The sequence below is a fragment of the Lepisosteus platostomus genome, chromosome 2 (genome assembly GCF_059453375.1).
Source record: "Lepisosteus platostomus isolate fLepPlt1 chromosome 2, fLepPlt1.hap1, whole genome shotgun sequence".
NCBI classification, from domain to species: Eukaryota; Metazoa; Chordata; class Actinopteri; order Semionotiformes; family Lepisosteidae; genus Lepisosteus; species Lepisosteus platostomus.
Window position 1 is genome coordinate 55,280,180 of NC_142612.1, and position 16,728 is coordinate 55,296,907.

At 37.9% G+C, this 16,728-nt stretch overlaps 1 pseudogene; it reads right to left on the reverse strand.

Moving 5' to 3' along the window:
- Nucleotides 1-1,632: 1,632 nt before the first annotated feature.
- LOC148676564 (uncharacterized) lies at nucleotides 1,633-2,981 on the reverse strand (annotated as a pseudogene).
- Nucleotides 2,982-16,728: the final 13,747 nt, after the last annotated feature.

A 16,728-nucleotide genomic window follows, 5' to 3' on the forward strand; every position in this document is an offset into this window, starting at 1 on the left:
GCATTTCATGGCAACTGCAAAGGAAAATTAAGATAAAAGAAAAATACCTGTAGTTCCAACCTCACCATTACACCCTATTCAGAGCAACACTTCTCTCTAAGACTTAAATAAGGAGTTAATCAACAGGCTTCCATTTATTAGGTAGCCCGGCTTCTAAGACAGCCTTTGTAAAATCACAAGCACAAAGCAATATTCAGAATTGTGATTATGTATCGACAGCATGAAATCCAGAAACCAGTGCACACAAATATCTCTATTGAGTTATCTGTCCAGTGATTGAAGAGTGAAGTTGTGACTTAAACAAATCTTGAGAAAGTGGACCAGTAAACTAGAAATTGAACACGGAGAGTGTAAACTGAGTATAGGGAGCATTGTACTTTCAATAAATCCATAAAGATTAAAGGCATTGTGTACTCTTTTTGGATTTTTTCCATTTTTGGGTTTTGAATAAAACTTGTTTACTTATTTTGGTCTGTCAGTGTTGAACATTCCTTTAAGTCCTGAAATGTATCTGTAATCTGAATACATGTATATATATTTCAGATCAAAAGACATGTAAATAGGCATTTAAATAGGCAAGACACAAGGCCTGATAACATCATTACGTCAGTACAGAGTATACAGTAACTATGGCTAATTTTTTGTCACAGAAGGAAACCTCTTGTGGAAGGAAATGTGATGTTATGACCGTCAAGTTTTTAAGTGCATGCAATGGCACCAGCTTTGGGTACAGAAATAACTTTCAAATGGTCACTGTTAGTGGCTCTGATGGAATTTGAACGAGGGAGGATTTTCTTTTAATTCTCTGTTCACACAATTCAACACATTCCTGGGGTTTTATTGTAACATGTAACTAAAAAGCCAGTTCCTATTGTCAGCCTTGTTTTCCAAATGTTAGACAACAGGGAAGAGAAGTCCTTTCAAAACCAAGACACATAACTGTAAATTATTTTTTTTCTCTCTCTCTCTCCCCCTCTTTCTCTCTTTCACAAAAGTCTAACATTTGCTTATTTCTCTGTAGTGAAACATACATCATTTTGGATTTTAGAAAATACCTCTTGAACACAGATTAATTAAACTCTATCTCTTACTCCCCTTTCATTGAGAGAAAAAAAAAACAACATTAGGTGATAAAACCATTCTAATCTGTGACTTTCTCCTCCAGAAAAAGAACAAAAGACTAGAAGGCTTTTAATGGCTTCCTGCCAAGAACCAACTTATTAAGAAGCAGTCACACTTGGTGGTCATTTAAATGTTGAGATAAATTTCAGTTTAGGATTGTTTTTATACAGTAGCTTTAAGCTGTTATACAGACCAGGGGAAAAAGCAGGATGCATCTTCTTACTTTGTTCTTTCCAACTACTGTTTTTAAGTTCAGGTGGGTAGCTGCGTCAGCATGTGTAGTCTGCAAAGGAACGAGCAATAGGTTTATTCAATGCTGAAAAGAGAAGAGAAAAAACACAACGTTTCGGCTGTGAAGCCATCTTCAGGTGTGAGAAAGACAGGGTAGACAACAAAGATTAGATAGCACAGAAGAACAAAAGCTTTGAGCGGGGAGGAGGCAGGAGGGGAAGAAAGGTGTGAAGTCAAATCCTGCATGAGAATAGAGAAGATTACACGGAAATAATTTGGTCATTGAGACAAGGGGGGATGGTGTGAACTTAGTTTCAGGATGAGTTTAGTTTCTGTTGTTTTTCTGCTACGGGAGTTGAGGAACCCTTCTTTGAGAACAGAGACAGAGAGATCAGTTTTATCATTCCCGTCTGAGGTGAGATGAGAAACTATGGGCTTGGAGAAATCTTTAATCTTCACAGCCCTGTTCTCTGAAGCGGTCTCCTAGTCTCCTTCCTGTTTCCCCAACATAGATAGCTGGGCATTTTTTGCAGGAGATACAGTAAATGAGGTTGCTGGAGGTACAGGATGTCATCTGGGTGATCTGGAATTGACCTGAGGGGCCCTGAATGAGTGTGTCGTTAGATATGTATTTGCAGGTGATGCAGCGAGTTCTGTTGCAGGGGAAGGTGCCTGGTGGGGATGATTGCTAAGTGCTGTCAAGGGAGCTGTGAACCAGACATTTACAGTACGTACATTGGGTGGTCAACGGTATGAGATGATTGGGAGGTTGGAAAAAAGGGTACCGATGGAGGAATTGCCCTGTAAAATGGAGTAGTTGTTGATAATGGTCCTGGGGATAGAAAGTGTGTTAGAGTGGTAGAGAAACACCAAAGGGATGCAGTTATGAGACTGGGAGTTCCTGGTTGATTTGATGAGCCGAGGGCTGTTTGTGACCTGGGTGAGGGCCCTATCAATAACATGGTTGGGGTATCCTCTGTTGATGAAAAAATAATACATTTTGAGTGCTTCGTTCTGGAAATCCTTGTCATCACTGCAGAGTCGACGTAGCCTGAGGAACTGTGAAAAAGGGAGAGAGTTTTTGGTGTGAGTGGGATGAAAAGAGCTGTACAGGAGATAGCTGTGTGAATCTGTGGGTTTGTAATAGACAGAGGTGGAGAGTCGTGGATGGTTAATAGATATATTTATGTCTAGAAACAGAAGAGTGGTGTAAAATATGTTTACTGTATATTTGAAGGTCGGGTGAGAGTTGGTGAATTGATGCAGGAAGTGCTCTAGCTGGTCATTAGAGCATGTAGCAGCACCGGCGCAATCATCGATGTATCGCTTGTAGAGGTCAGGGACAAAGCCAGTATAGGAAGCAAAGAAGCATTCTTCTACCCAGCTGAATATTGGCATAGCTAGGTCCCATTCTGGTGCCCATGGCGACTCCACTAACCTGCAGATAAAAAAGGTTATTAAATGAGCATGCATTGAGTGTGAGAACCAATTCCGCAAGATGCACTAGAGTGTGGGTGGGTGGATCAAGCACTGTGCATTTGTCTAGCATATGTTTGAAGGCTGTAAGACCGTCATTGTGGGGGATGATGGTGTAGAGAGACGTAATATCCATGGTAAAAATTTAGCATTCTGGACCCTGAAATGAGAAATTATTGAAAAGTTGCAAGTCATGGTTAGTATCCGTGATATATGAGGGAAGCATTTCAACTAGAGGTCTCATAAGGCTGTCGAGAAAAGCAGAGATGAGTGTGGTTGGACAATTGGACAATGGGGCATCCAGGGGTGTCAGGTTTGTGGATTTTGGGAAGGAGATAGAATTGGGATACCTGGAGATGTTTGACAATGAGACACTGATCACACTGATCTCTCTGTCTCTTTTCTCAAAGAGGGGTTTTTCAACTCCCATAGCAGAAAAACAACAGAAACAAAACTCATCCTGAAACTAGGTTCACACCATCCCCCTTCTCTCAATGACCAAATTATTTCTGTGTAATCTTCTCTATCCTCATGCAGGGTTTGACTTTACATCTTTCTTCACCCTTCTGCATTTCGCACTTCCTGAGTGGCCTCTCTTCCTCTCTGCCCCTCCTACTGTTTTTAAATGTTGAATCTCCAATTATTTTGTTATATGCACCCAATTTTTGCTGTCTCCTGCACACAGGAGAAAATGAGGAACTCCAGGCAGTCTCCGACAAACCAACTTTTCGAGCCAATCACCTTTTATCACGTCACAGACAGTGTTGTCCTGTACCAGAGGATCAGAGCTGATTGGAGGAGAGGAGAAACCCTCACCGACAGCACCGCATGACTGAACAGGCTGAGGATGCCACAGTGGGTGCTGTATTACTGAGAGCCAAGACAGCCCAGGCTAAATAATCTCACACTGCTCTCGGAGGTTCTCAGCCTATTCTATGCTATTGCTTGGGGAATCCTAGTGACTATCAGCTAGTGACACGATCCAAGGCTCGAACCCGAGATCATAGATCATAGATCATAGTTGGGGCAGCTACTGTACAATGGCTCTCCAAAGCACAGCTCTGACTACTGAGGGATCGTTATCAGAGCTTTCCTCAAAGACTTTGCTGGTGTTACAATTATCTACTCCACTCCAGGGAACCTGCCATTCAGCTTCTGGAGTATTAGTCTCCCAGAAGGTGCTGAGGCATGTGAACTTCTTAACTATTTTCAAAATGGCTACCTTCCCTGGTCACCACCAGGCCCATTTCAACGATAAGATTAAAAGTGGTTTCTATGCATGGTGAGATAGAAAAGTCCAAAGCATCTAAACCAGACTTAAAACAAATGTCACATCAAGTAACATTAAGTTATTTAAACGTATTTTAAAAAGTATAAGCATTTCCAGTCTTAAATGCTTATATTTAACAACACTACTTTCACAAGTTTCTATAACATTTTGAGAATAACTAAAACATAATTCAGTTAAAAACAAAAAAACAAAATTTTTCATGGAAAGAGGAAATAAGGTGTGGTACAATGGGACTGTATTTCAAAAATAATCTGCAAGACACAGACCCTGAAGCCACAGAATATTGACAATTTAGAATCTAAACGTGTTGAACTGGACAATAAAAATTCTAAAGCCTTAAAAATAAGTGTATGCTGTGGACTACCTAATGAAAAAATAAGTGCAGGTAAGTTATGGTATAATGTGATCAGAAGCTGAATTTGAAATGGCTAGAATGGATAATGATTGCTTTTAACCCAGTTTGTTAAAAACACCAACTAGACAAGATGCTCTTATTGACTGAGTCATTATAAAAAAACAGGGTGTAATTAAAGGAGCAGATGTGATAGAGCATTACTTGGGAAAAAAGACCATAATATGGTAACATTTGATGTTGCACTTTCAATCTCTAAAGCTGCAGTCTAAAATTGGGTTTATAATTTTAGAAAAGCAGACTGCGAAGAAATAAGGCAGTGGGAAAGTGGGAACATGTGGACTCCGAGTCAACAGAAGAAAGGAATTTTGTTCTACAAAACACAAAGTTAAAGGCTCAAAAACTCATTCATTACTAAAATGGATGTCCAAGTCTAGGAAAATATGACCTAATGGATAAATGGAGAAATTAATTAAAAAGTCAAGTAGTTTTATTGATGAACAATAAAACTGCATGAAAAGGCCAAAGATTCAATAGCAGGAAAATAATAGACTCAGGTACAGTCGCAGCTGAAATTATAATCTCTGCAAAAGAAAATAATGTTGCAACAGGCTCAAAAACATGATGCCAAGAAACGTTCAGTACTACAGCAGTGAAAAGAACTGGAAAAGTGACAGTAAATACTGCACAATGTAATTACTAATAGAAGATGGAAAAGAAGTAGTTGCCACGCTAAATGAATACTTCAATTGTGGTTTTACAATTGAAGATGTCAATAAAGTCCTATGGGAAGGGCCTCAATCATTATTAGGTTTTTTTGTACCACTGACACTGGTACAAAGTTTTCATGGGAAGAGTTATCTTAAAATGAATAAACTGCTGTTCCATGATGGAAATCTCTTACGATTAAAGAAATAGGGAAGGCCTTGTTGATCAACTAACTTGCTAGAATTCTTCAAAGAAGCAAACAGCCAGTTGGTACAACTTGAAATATTTTGAGTTCATGAATGCTTATTTGATAAAGTCTCTCATGTCTGGTGTGACAGTCTTGTTGTTGTCTTTTCAGTTTCTTTTTGGCATTAATGGTTATAAGCGAGATTGCAGTTTCTCACATCTGGTTGCATTAAATTGCAGAAATAATTCTTATGAAAAGAAGATTATCTAGATGACCCCTTTTCCAAGTGTAAACAAATAAATGGTGAGGTTATTTTTTCTTGTCTTCCAGCCTTTGTTTAGTTATACCCCTTTTGCTGATTCTTGATGTAGCACCTGTTCTGGAGTCAATCCAAATTTACTCTCTGCATTGATACAGATATCTTTTGTATGTGACATTTTAGAATAACTGAAAAGCAAGGATAACTGTTGTTAAAAGCAGCCATTGTGCCACACATGGAAATCTTTATGAAGTTTCTAATGCACATGCAGTGATAAATTCTAAACCCCATTCATGGTAAGAGATCTGCACTGTATTCGTATTTTTCATGTATGAAAATACTTGAATGCAGAACGTTACAGTAAGATGCACCTTCTTTGTGTTCTTCAGAAAATGGCCTTTTTTTAAATTAATTTCCAAGCCTTCACTGAAATATAGCATTCACCTGAATGTCACTGAACTACATTGTGACTTCATGCCAAACTACACTGAAGTGTGAGAACTAATTGTTTCTATGTTCCTTTGTCATTATTGTGCATTTTATTTTGTGTTTGTGTTGCAGTGAGAGGTGGCTCTGTGATGTGATCCTCAGGCCACTGTACTGTGGAGAGGAGAGGAGAAAATGAACAACTGAAAGAAATGGCGAAACCGATATTGGTACGTTTTGTCTAAGCCCTAGTCACGAAGATAAGTCTGGATCTGATCAACAATCCCATACTCTTCAGAAAACCTATTACAGTACTGCCTTGTTCAATGCAGATTGCTACTGTCTCTGTATTGGGTGAATACACAGGACCATGCTTAGATCTAGACTCTGTACAAAGATGCTTTGGCTCTATTGGCTAGGTGGACCAGATAAGGAAAGCTCGACCAATTAATCTCTTTCCTGTTTTGCCTTTACAAACTGCTTCTATTGGGCTCTCCTGGGAATTCATCCAGATGATAAATCTCTGATTATGATTTATTTTTATTCATATGTAATGACACAAAGACACAATATCTTTACTATTTGAAGTACACTACATTATTCACCACAACAAGAAGCATTCTGCTTATCGCTGAGGTCTTGTTCTTATACTGTATGTACCTGGCATTAACCTATAATAGATTAAGAAAACATTAAGATCAAATGGAATGAACATTAATGGATTCTATAAAATAAGAGCTCCCACTGGATCATAAGTCAGTTACAGAGAGTGTACCCCACATGGTTGGGTATGGATGAGAAAGGTTTTTACAGTTTATATGATTGTATCAAAAAACAGTTTCAAGTTCAAGAAATAGACTAATTATTGAGATCTACTGTACATATGCAATAAACATAGCACCACCTGGGGCCATATTCACCTTGCAGTGTTTTAGTAATAGACAGCATACTTGGTAATTGAAAACTGAACATGTAAACAACTGTTGGGACAACTGAACTATTTCACATTGTGAGATCACACATTTCAGCAGCTGGGAGCAGGCCTTTATTCACATCTCAATTTGGGGGACTGAATAGGTTCACTGACAACATGATCATGGATTAAGATTAAATATATTCAGATATTTTTTTTCCTTGTGGCTTTCTTCTCATGTCCTTCTGTATTTCAAATCAAATGATACTTTGGAACATTGGACGTTATTTCCAAAAGATATGCAATGTTGTCTTGAATGGTACTGTACAAAAAGGGAACACTTACAGTAGCTATTGCATATGAAGCCCATTAGAAGAGTGCATTTGATTAACTCTTATGATAGCAGAAGAGCTTCTCCAGCTGAGCTTCTGCAAATTGTAGTAGTGCTGTCTTAATATGAAGTGAGAAAATGTAAAAAAAAAAACATGGTTGACTTTTTAACCTAACAAACAGAAGCACCTTTTATCATCTTGCCAACTCACGTTATAATAACCTCATGAGAGTTGAAAATTGAATATTTCTGAGAGTATACTCGTTCTGTATGTAGTGCTTAAAACACCTGCTCACTCAGATGGCCACATTCTCTCCTTCAGTATTGTGAAGCTGCTACAGTGTGGCATGCAAATTATCTCTGAACACTAAAAATGCAAGCTGGGAATGAGCAAGAAAGCAAGAGGTGAAAAGGTTCCTATCCTTTTAAGTGTCCAAGAGTGATCTGGGTCTTCAAACTATTATTTTAACAACTGGCTTGAACTTATGTTTCTCAAGGCTGAAGCCCAGAGAATGAAAGAGTGATTTGTGCTGTCTGCTTGGAGGCCGACATGTGTTTCCTATTCAGTGTGCTCTTTAGCCAGTCAAAATCCAGATTAACATAAAAGACTAGGTAGAACTGTTTTCAGATTCAGCCCACAGCTCGAGGGTTCAGGAGAAAAGGTTGCTCCTGGATTACCTAATTTATTCTTATTTAAATTTTATTTACTTTCCTAAGTGTGCATCAGAATGAGGCATGTTTAGGAGCTGGAAGGTCTTTGCGAATCGAAACCAAGGTCATGTAAACCCAGGGTGTTTAAGAACGTTACAAAACACTGGCCAGTCCTGGAGATCTGCCAGACATTAGGCATCACATTCTTGGATTTACCCTAGCAGCTACTAATCCAGCTCTCAGACTGCAGAGTGGTGTTCTACAAATGCTCTGTGTGTGCTCTCTGTAGCCATTACTACCGATTATCCATGAATTAACACTTCTTTCTTTCAGTATGCAGGAAAGCTGATATTGAAATTTATCAGGAGACTCAGGTGCGAAGTCCAACCCTCCGTAGGGTCACTTCAATTGAGAAGAACATTGTCTACTTTGCTTCTGCCAGATGTACAGTAAATGAAATTTCCACTACAGGCCAAGGCCACTACACCGTGTGTAAAAACCTTGGAAAACATGGGTGCCCATGTTCTGGCCTCCCTACATCACCAATCTCTGATTACCCAGATTGCATTGCTGTTTAGGATCAAGGTTGTCCAGCCCTCTTTTATACGTCCTTCCTTCCATTCAATTTTCTTACCTCCGCATCCAATTCAGGGTCGTGGGGGTGCAGGAGTCTATCCCGGCAAGCAACAGCATATGGCAGGGTACACCCTGGTCAGGACACCAGTCCATCGCAGATGTTTTATACAATTATGCAAAAACTACTTTCTTTTATACAGAATAGAGAAGAATAGAGCATACAGAACAGAGAAGAACAAAAGTGAAAACCTGCTATTGACTAGTGAGAGTTTGTTTCTCTTTAAGGTTACAGTGAGAGGTGAAACACTCCAATTAAGTCCTAATGGGCCCAAGGCACTGACCATGCTTTTGCTGTTGGGATAATGAAAGTGAATTGGAACATTTAGGGTAATAGAGCAGGTTGCCCTATGGGCAATTATTACACTAAAAATTTACCAGATGCTCTGAGAACTAAGAAAAGAACTTACAGAACACCTTAGAACATTTAAGTGTGTCCACAGGTGAGTATCATTTTCTGAATTGTGCTCCCTTTCATTCCCTATTGCTCTTTATGTTTTTGCATTCTCCAGTTATTTCAAATATTGACCTTTCACATTTTAAAAGTGAAACGCCCATTTAAACCAATTTAGCACATTATGAATCAAAGCAGTTCCATTTATAAAGATATATATATATACAGTATGTACATGCACAAAAGGTTTGTTCTGTTACCTACAATATCTTGCTTTAAAAAAGGGAGGTTAGATATCGCTCTTTTTGGGGCAGTGTTTTCTAAACACTTTTGCAGTTGAGCTCCCTTGCAGCATGTAAGGAAAACTTTGTTTTGCCCCTTGTTAAATCCTGTGCCGCGTGTACTACCTAGTGCACTGCTCAGTCAGCAATTCACTGCCACCTCCTGGACTATTTCATCTGCTCTTTGACATCTCGCCGAGCCGCCGATCCACCATATTAAAAATGTCCAGCTGTTTGAATATACACACAGCTAACTTGATTTGAAAGCAGCCGATTAGATCTGTATTCATCTCCTGAAAAAAGAGGAAGAGATTTGCTCTTTGTTAATAATTATACCTCATCCACTTCATACTGTATTTATATCTACAAGGATTTAACCAGGAAACAAACTCAAAATGACACATTTTGACAACCTGCGCTGCATCAGCGTCTAATTAGCATGACATGAGGCTCAACTACAGTGATTTTCCAACACAGGCACGATGTATTGTGTATTAATTAAGCCGTACTATGACTGTTCGGGTAAAATGTCAACCGATGTTCCCACAAGTGCCAAACTAATGTACATATTAAGCAAATAAGTTTAAAACTCATAGAAATTTAACTGTAACGTGGGATTATGGTTACTGAATGCTGAAGCAACTGTCATTTTTTTTTCACTTCTTCCTTGTAAGTATGATTGCTATGATTATTACTGATATATTCTGCCTGAAGAAAATCTTGCATTATTTGTTGGAAGATTACAAATACTTTATGCATTCCTAACCTTTTATTGACTATATATAAGAACATCAGTTCTGATAAACCTCCCAAATATATATACATCTATATCTAAGCTACTTTGAGCCAGATTTTACTATTGCTATTTTTTCCATCTAAATTGATGAAAGTGACATTTCTTCAACCTCCACGAAGTGGATCCTGTATTCCTGTATTCATTTTTGCTATTGTAAGTATTTTGCTGTTCAACATAAATGCTATTAGGAAATGAAAGACTTTGGCTCTTAACGTACCTCAGTCAGCAGCAGAAGTCATATGCCTGATGTTAAAAATACTATAGATCTAGTACCTCAGATTTGACAACAGCCACAACCTACTTCTGACTGAATGCTGGTATTCCACTCCTTGGACATTAACACATAACAAACCAACAGTTCTTTAATTTATTCATTTATATTTAAAAGGGGAACATTTTCAAAGGGGAGTGGAGAACAACAGTCCTGACATCTGAAGAATGAAGAAAGACTATGCATCATATTGAATATTAAACTGTCAGTGCATGAGATGGCAATGACATTGCTCTTAGAGTATCATGCTTGTATTATCAATGAACAAACAGAACTAGACTGCTTTATTTATTGATAATCACTGCACTAGCCCAGAGAGACAGGTGGACAGGAGAAAGAAGTAGGGTGGTGTGTCATTTCATCATCAGACATGTTTCAACCATGTCTCTGAGATGTTTTCCAGATGGTATGAAGATTTCCACATGCTCTACTCTAGAAAAGATGTGCTCAAATGGTTAAGGCATGATGTTACCTAAAGTCTCAGACCTGACCAACTTGTGCACCCTACATCATATACCACTGTATAACATTTTGGTTGAACTTTGACATCAGCGGCAATCTCGTACACTGCCAAAAGCTTGCTTCAGCTAGACGTGTTTCCTTTCCTGTAATGGAAAGTAATGGCTTGGGAATTTACTGCAGCCCTGATTTAATCAATGAAGTGATGTTGTATGTTCTGTATTGCCACCAATGTCTATACCACATGGCACCGATTAGTAAAATCTGTCTCCTGCAATTTTGAGACAGTCCCCATTAAAGTCAGCTCAGCTTTGGACTGGATTTTTCAGGGGTTTTCAATTTTATTTACAAATAATTACACTGTGAATTTGAAGCTTTAGAACATCTTTATTGTTCTCAGGTTACATGACATGTTTGTCAAGAAAGTATAATTACAGTCTAAACAAAAATAAACCTTCCTTTTCTCTGAGAAAAATTTGAAATAAGTCTCATTCCTCAATCAAGACATTCTGGGAAATTTACTTATGACTTAAAAGCTACTTCAGGAGCAGAACAAGTTATTTGTAAATAACCATAACTGTCTAGTTGCCCCATTTTGTTTATTTTTCAGTAGGAGTAGACAAATGGGGTTATGACTAGTGACTGAATGTTTAATGTACATGTCAAAAAGACTTGCAAATCCAAAAATAAAAATGATCAGAGTCACTACATAAGCCCTGTTTCGTGTCACAGACAGATTGTTAAAGTTCTGTTAGGGATCATTGCATGCAGTTCCCTTTTAGAACTTCAGAATGACAAAATCAATATGTCAAAAGAGAGTTGTTCAAGTAAGGACTTGACACAGAGAGCAAAAAAGTGCAAAGAAATGAATTAGTCTTTTGTCAATGAATAATGAACATAATTTTGTGCAGTTTGATTATATCATAATGTGTTTCTTAATGAACCCACCTCCATTCCATTATTCAATTTTTTATCAATGCTAAATATAGCGATAAAATAAATTCAACTTCATTACATCCTCAGCAATTCCAAAGCCATATTATCACAAGATGAGGTGGGTTTTAACTACACAACACCTAAATCAGGCTGTGCTGTAGAGCAGTCCTTCTCAATCCCAGTCCTGAAGTGCTCCTTTGCTTTCTAGTTTATGTTCAAACACAAATCCTAGTTTAGACTTTCTCTGTACTCAGTCTTTGGTTTATAAAATTGCCTAGTTAAAATGGATTTATCACCAACACCTTCACCACAGAGAACCATCACACTTGTACTCAGTGGTGGAACTGTGATAGTGTTGAAACCAAGGCCGGAGTGCAACAAAAGCCTAAACAAGCAAGAAGATACATTTCTAACAGTAATATAGTACTAACAGTATAGTCCTATAGTAGTATAGGACTGGTGATGATGGTCCTTGCTAGAAAAAGGAATCAGTAGACATAGAGCTACTCTAGGAGAAGGAATGGGAAACTGCTGTTGAGTCTCACATTTTAACTGTCTATGCTTGCCGTCAGACTGACCATACAGTATACAGTCAGATTCAATATTTCAGGTGTCACTGGTACTGTTGATTGCATAGCGATAGCATGAAAATTTCTTTTTTTTCCTTGGTGGATCACACACTGTGCATTTGAAATAAACACTTCTAAACAGCTTCTTAAAATAACTGCTTCATAAATTGTGGAGTTTAATGTGAATGCAATGCATGAAAAATGAATTACCACGAAAAAAAATAAATACTGTGATTAAAATGCAGTAGAGAAAAAAAAACTCCATTAAGGAATAAATAAAATGTGTGATGGTCATTATTAGTGCATTTTTCTTACGTTGATTACTTTTATTGCAGGAAACCTACGACCTTGAAACTGCGAACAAAATTCACTGAAATTGCAAGAAATTCTAGTCATTGAGGACATGCATTTAGCTGTCGATGCAGTTCTAAATTTATGGTAAAGAAGCATATTGAATCTGTGGGAACTAATTTGTTAAAGTGGCAAGATCATATTTTAAACTGTATCTGATTACAAGAAAATTCTTGGCAGATGTATGTGCCAGAGTTCTATACCCATGACAACCAGCAGATGATGGGCGACTGTGGGTTCTAGTTCTTTGATTAGAATTTCCTGTTCTGATTTTAAAGTTCTATGATGTTGGCCTGAAGACAGCCCTTGGAAGGAAAGGAAAAAAAAATCTCCAACCTCATTAAAAACACAAGAAAAATCATCTTAATCACAGACTTGCTCCACTACTTGCTCAAGCAGCCTCATACTTCTATTGTTCTGCAAGTAACTTTGAGTCCTTGTGCTTTGACAGGACAAAATGAAGTTTGTGAATGGTGATGAGTCATTAATATTGTGAAGTCTGTTCTGAATTGGTAGCTCCACTCCTAATGGTGCCCTAGGACACTGATAGATTTTTTATCAACACTCACAGCAGCACTAGGAATACATCAAAATGTGGGTCATCATTCAATTTTCTTCATTTTTTTAAATATACTGTACACTAGATGGAGAATGTGATATTCTCAACTCTAAAGCAAAAGACTCCATAAAATCACTGAATTGGCAAAGAAGAAAATGACCTCCACAGTTGTTTTGGGACTTTACTTTTATTTTAATTGTGGAAGTGCAGAGCTTCAATTCTCTGTCTTCTTTAGTCTAATATAAAGTCTATGCACCTGCTCTGTGTATTTTAATGGAATTATGCTCAAGGAAGCACAAGAGTGTATTACAGCAGACACCTTAAAAATGCAAGAGAAAAGATGTCTTTTTCTTCAAAAGGACTATTCTAATAAAACACCCCATGTGGGCATTTATTGAACTGCAGATATGAATAGGAGAAACCTCTCTGCTAATCTAGAAAGGCCATTCATGAATCTCACACTCATCTGACAATTGCTTTCAGTTACCATAGGCATAAGAGTAATTCTCCAGGAGAAAATTGACCTGACTTAATTCTTTGAGCTCTGAAAAAAAACGCACACACAAGCACTGTTCTAGATTACAAAGCCTTTGTCCAGTTTTCAGAATTAGGGCAATTTTTACTAAGATGATGTGGAGTGATATTTCCAGAATGATGCAGTAAGGGATCTTTAGTTTTCAGCTTTAGAAAGTCTCTAAAGAGAAAGACGGATATGTTCATCTTGAAGAAGAACAAGCCAAAAACAGAGGAGAGGGCTTCTGGTGACAACATTTCTCCTTCTTTTGCACTGTTTGTGTTGTACATCCCAGCCTGTGTTAATGCGATGGGTGAGTCACTGATGAACAAGCACCAGTAATGATCCACACTCCTTCCTTCCTCAGGGAAGAGTTGCAATGCAGAAAAGACCTGGAAAAGGAAGGGACCAGATCTCTTTTTTAGCCACATGCATAAGGACTAAGCTGAGACAGATATTGCTCTAAAACTGCTCATGGTCCCCTGAAAAAGAGTTGTTATGAATATCAAGGTAAAGATGTCAAATCCTGTTCAAATTCAAAGTTCAGTGGTAGTACATGTTTGCATCTTACAAATCGCTGTTATTTATTTTGTTTTCCTTTCACTAGCCATTCATTAGCCTGAGCTTGACCCCAGCTGCTTTGTATAATAGTATAGGTACTGTGAAACATTTCAGTTTTTTTTCCTCCCTTGACAGTTCATTGTACTTTACATAATTTCTGATGTGTGAAGGTCATTTTCTTTCCTGTAACTCAGTGTCACCCCTGCTGCGGTAATTTTGTTTTCTGTTCTTTCCCAAGCAGATTGACTATGCATGGCCTGTGAATATCATTACAATATACAGTACACTCCATGGTCTTTTCATCGTCTTACAGTAGATATTTAGATACAGTAGTTACTACTTCCTTCTGTCATAAGTGAAAATGCTTGCTTTTGTTTGTCTAAAGGGTACCAGGCTCTTGATTTAAAACAAATCACAAAAATATTACTAGGGCCCTGGATACAAATTCCATACATGGGCTTCTATCTGTGTGGAGTTAGTATATTCTACATTTGTCTGCATGGGTTTTCTCTGAGTGCTCCAGTTTCTTCTCACAGTTCATGCTGGTAGGTTAACTGGCTTCTGGAAAAATTGGCCCTCATGTGTGAGTCTGTGTCTGACCTGTGATGAATTGACATCTTGTCCAGGCTATACTGTACGCTGCCTTCCCCCTGTTGCTTCTTGGGATAGGCTCCTTCCCTGCGATCCTGAATTGGATGGAGCAATTCAAAAAGGGATGGATGAACGACCACTGACATCACTGTAAGGCGCTGTGTGCTTTGCACAGGCTGACTTATTGAACTACATGTATTTTCAGATACTGCTGCATAATAATGACAAATGAAAGAAGCACTTTTATTTGCCCTGGGACTTCAAATGTCTGATCTTGATCCTTTTTAAGTATAATGTTATTTTTTTATAAAACGGCATGAAATTTAAGAATGAAAGCAAAAAAAAAAATTAAATTTATGTGACACTATGTCAGTTAACAAAGTATGTTTTTCACCATCATGAAATAGAAAGCATAGGAATATATCAGCTTTAGGATAATTCACAAATTTGTTTTCTTTTCTTTCATTCCAGCAAACCTACAGAACTGTGTTAACTGTGTAAGAAGTTCTATAGCAAGATAAACAAAGTTGCAAACCTACTTCTAATGAGATGTAAATAATGAGCCCTCCTGCATAATGAACATGCACGGCTGTTGTTTACTGAGACAGGTGCCATAGATGTCCATGGGAATAAGACCCTTAGAAGACTGGATGCTTAGCTTCCACAATGCATTAATGAGACTGGATCGACGCCACAGTACAGACACATAAGTCCATTTTGAAACACTGATTTTTGATTAAAACATTTCAATGGAGAATTTTACACATAATGGATTCACATTGCATAGCCAGCTGTGCTTTACCTCTTTCGAAAGCAAACCATCTGAGTATACGTCCCTTACACATACGTCCAACGTAAAAGTGTACCTATTACAATGATCTATTACAATTATTTAAAAAAAACCCAATGTAATTCATGTATTTCCTCTCTCTTTGTCCAAATGTGTCTGTGTATGTGTGTCATCTTTTAACACCATGTTTTTTAACAGCATTGCATCTTAAAAATAACTAGTCCCCAAACTATGCTTTTTACTGATTAACATAGTTTGATTACTCATACGGACAGAAATTTCTTTATTAGCATTACTGAAGTCCTCAAAGTTTGTTCAAAGAACCTCGGCTTCCACAGAGAAATAAATGAGGTATACATGTCTACTTGACCTTGTAAGAATAACATTATTTTGTACTGCATCACATGCACTAGGAGACTAATTTGGTCCATCTAGCTCCTTTGGTAGTTAGTAGCTTATTGATTCCTGGATAGATACAGTTGTTTCTTCAAAGGAGACAGCGTATCACTTTCAAACATGGCTATGTAGCTTGTTCCATTCTCCCACAACCCTTTGTGTAAAACGTGCATTATGTTCACATTGGGTGATATTATTCAGTTGTTTTTTGAAAGAAGCCAAGGAATCAGCTTCAACAACATGACTGTGTAGCTTGTTCCATCCTCCCACAATCACCCAGAACGAGATCATATGATCATATGATGGTAGGAGAAATGTGGTGTTGTGGTCCAGGTCCACAAAGAGCACCCATCCCACTCAAGAAATGCATCCCCATACAGCAACAGAGGCTGTCTATTTCAGATTGTCCCCATCACCATCTCCAGACTCACAGAGAGGAAAACCATGGAAGACAGTAACCCTTGATGTCTACACAGAGAGAGAGAGAGAACCACACATCATATTGATTCCAATAAGTCTTACCAATCTGATTTTTCAATTAAATACCATTCTCTGTTTCACTGTATGAATATGCACAAAATGAAATTATCTGGTGTTTCTGCATGTTTGTAAATGATTCATTTAATACTTTCACATCACCTTGTTTATGCAAGGTGGTGCTGAAACCCCAGAACCTTTTA